This window comes from Hevea brasiliensis, chromosome 10 (genome assembly GCF_030052815.1).
Source record: "Hevea brasiliensis isolate MT/VB/25A 57/8 chromosome 10, ASM3005281v1, whole genome shotgun sequence".
In the NCBI taxonomy this organism is placed as follows: domain Eukaryota; kingdom Viridiplantae; phylum Streptophyta; class Magnoliopsida; order Malpighiales; family Euphorbiaceae; genus Hevea; species Hevea brasiliensis.
Window position 1 is genome coordinate 10,134,319 of NC_079502.1, and position 3,724 is coordinate 10,138,042.

A 3,724-nucleotide genomic window follows, 5' to 3' on the forward strand; every position below is an offset into this window, starting at 1 on the left:
GGCAAATCCAAACTCACCACCTTCACCTTGCTGTACTCTTTCTATAATCTTCATCAGTTGTTGGTCTCTGTGCTAGGAAACTCTAACTCTATCCCTCAAGTCTGGCCTCACTGAAAAGTGAGCCAACAATACCCCCTCATCTAAAAGATCTAGGATTAAACCTTGATCCATCAACTAATGTACCTCCTGAATCAATGGTCTCTTCTCTACTGAAATGTGCGCTAAACTGCCAGAAGATTTTCTGCTCAAGGCATCTGCCACAACATTGGCCTTTCCAGGGTGGTACTGGATGGTGCAATCATAGTCTTTCAGAAGCTCTATCCATCTTCTCTGTCTCAAGTTTAAATCCCTCTGTTGGAAGATGTACTTCAAGCTCTTGTGGTCGGTGTATATCTCGCACACTTCACCATACAGATAGTGTCTCCAGATCTTTAGTGCAAAGATTATAGCTGCCATTTCCAAATCATGAGTGGGGTAGTTCTGCTCATGCCTCTTTAGCTGCCTTGAAGCATAAGCTACTACCTTTCCATTCTGCATCAAGACACACCCTAGGCCAACTCTGGAGGCGTTACAATACACGGTGTATCCTTCACCACTCACAGGTAGTGTCAACACAGGGGCAGTAGTTAGACACACCTTAAGCTTCTGGAAACTCTTCTCACAGTCATCTGTCCAAATGAATGGAACATTCTTCCTGGTTAACTTAGTTAGGGGAGCCGCTATCCTGGAGAAATCTTGCACAAAACGCCTATAGTAGCCAGCTAAACCCAGAATACCTGCCACAACTGCATTGGAAGCCTGAGCATCCTAGTGGGTCAGGGTGAAAACCCGAGCTTGACCCCTACCCTGAGTGGCAGAACCTTGATACTGACTTCTACCTCTCGACCGCCTCCAAATCCACGTCCCCTTGTCCTCGGCCATCGAATCGATCGCCGCCATGTTGGAAGTACCGGATACAATCGGCGAGGAATATTTGCAATGTAACTCGTGACCCCATCATCTGTGGCTCGCTGAACATGGGGCATTCCCTAGCAAAGTGACATGGTTGGCCACACCTGAAGCATACTCCTGACCCCATCAAACAAGGTCCTAAATGTCCTCTTCCACACTGCACACGGTACAAAGAGGATCTGAACTGCACCCAGAATCATGTACTCGAACTGACCACTGCTGGATCTGTACCCTGGTCTGAATCCTTGTGGTTTGTGTCTAAAACCACTTCTCTTGCTCCTACCCTTTCCTCTGTAACTACCCTGGCCACCACTGTCCGGAGTACCCATGGAAGGGACACCTGAGGAACCCTCTGCTCTATTTTTCTTTGCTCTTCCGCTGTCATCCACAGCATAGCTAATCTCTATCTGTCTGGCTCGATCAACTACCACGTCAAAAGACTGATCAGACATCATGGCCAGGTTTGCATACCTCTTGTCAAGCCCCTTTAGGAATCTTTTCACCTTCATAGTCTCTGTAGATATTGCTGTAAGGGCATATCTGCTCAATTCCAGAAATTATGTAGCATATTCATCTACAGACCTGCCATTCTGTCTTAAGGCCTCAAAGGCCCACTGCTTCTGATCTCTGAAGCTTTCTGGCACAAACCGATTGATAAAAAGTTCCACAAACTGAGCCCATGTCAATCCCTCCATCCGGGGTAACACGTAGTCATTCATCCATTGTCTAGGCATAGGCCCCATGACATGCTGCACACACTCTATCAATCTTTTATCGATCAATCAGTAATTGCATTCTGCACATGCGGGAATCTAAACCGATATGCATCGTCGACACATCATAAGTACTGTGCACCAACTTCTTAAAATTTATGATCTGCTTGTAAGGTTCCTCTTGGTGCGGTGGATCGCTGCTGTGGAGGGTGGACCATATATCGCGCCATCATGTCGATGGTTCTCTGCAGACCAGAGTAGCGCCATGGGGTCCATGGGACCTGTGCCATGAAAGACTGTTCTCGACCGTGGGTAGTCGCTCTTCTACTTGAGCACTCTAGGCCTCCTACCCGCCTCCTGGCAGGCGCCTCATCTGTCGTGCCGACACCTCGTCAGCACATCCGTTCTCGTGCGTGGCAGCTCTCCGCTTCTACGCATTTTCTGAAATTCAGCAAAGATTAGCCCACAAAATTCAAAGCGCACATTGCACAGCTCTATAGACTCATATTTACACACAATATATGAAGCAGAAACTAGAAGCAAAGACAATGCAAGACGAATATGGACCCTATTTTTCCGCATGTGACTCCTATTAGACTTTTCCCAACACTTTAGACAACATTCCCTAAGAATCTGGAGCCTAAGCTCTGATACCACATTTGTCACGACCCAACCTATGGGCCGGACCGGCACTAGGACCTGGGCCAGCCTAAAGCCCCCGAGGCCCGTAGTAAGCCTAACTGTTCATTAACCCAACTCTAAGGCCCATTTGGGCCCAATATCAAGAAAACAAACGGACAGAGTCCGGCCATAAAATGGACTTACCAACGGGGAGTTTTCGACTCACCCGACCTGTAAACACAATATATAGTCAATTGGGGAGCTCAGCTCACCCTCCACATACTCATCAACATAATAATAAATGGGAGCTCAGCTCCCTCATCCAATCCATCAAACATGCATAGCATATTAAGTTTACAGGTCCCAAAATAATAATTTAGTTTACAGACCCAAATCAAATAACATTTCTAACACATGCGAAAATTCTAAGATTTAACAAGTTTATACAAACAGTAATAATTGACCTGCGAGGGAGAAAAGCAGGTTAACCAAAATAAAATCCTCCTGTAGCTTTGAAAAATATTGAACAGAGGAGTGCTCGACTCGAGAGAGTAAAATATCAATTTTAACCATAATCTCTATAACTATCTAGAACTAATGCACCCTGTAGAATGAAATGCAACATCAACAACATTTTCACATCATAACATCAAAAGGTAATTTGGAGCACTCACACACCCTGTAGTATCAATCATAACATATGGGAGTCGATCCCTATACGACTCTCTTAAATCCAACCCGTGCCAATTACTCAAGCTCGACTTCCACTTAATAACCAAATCGAGGGTCCCAATTACTCAAGCCGTGACTACCCTCAAGGATCGGGTCCCAACAATTACTCAAGCCGTGGATCGCCTGGCCCTATCCATAGTCCACACCTCATCACACGCACGCCAACGCACGACACCGCCTCCAAATTACCACAACAACAACCATGGCACATCAACGATTATGAATGCAACATAAATCATGCCTAGAGTTTAACTACATAAATATATGCATATAAGTGATGCATGGGCATGCTGAACATATAATAATATCGAAATTACAATTAAAATTAATATTCTACTCACAGACTTGACGATGGTCACTGAGGCGGCTGGGCGGAGGAAGAAGGCTGTCCCGGCTCACCTGATAATTTTATTACAATCATTTAATAAATTTGACTCAATACAAACAAAGAAAAAGACCAATACGTCCTAAGTCGTGCCGAAATTCCGGCAGAATCTCCCCTCTACCGAGGACCTACCCAACCCGCAAAAGGGCTCAAAACACACTTCTATATTCACAATCCATATGTCTACAACTCAATCACATCACACAGCCCCTCCTGGGCCCACCAATTCAATCATCCATCACAACATGTAAAATTTCAATTTAGTCCCTATAATTGACCATTTTTGCAAAAACTGCCCAAATAAGCTCTAAAAATTCTAAAA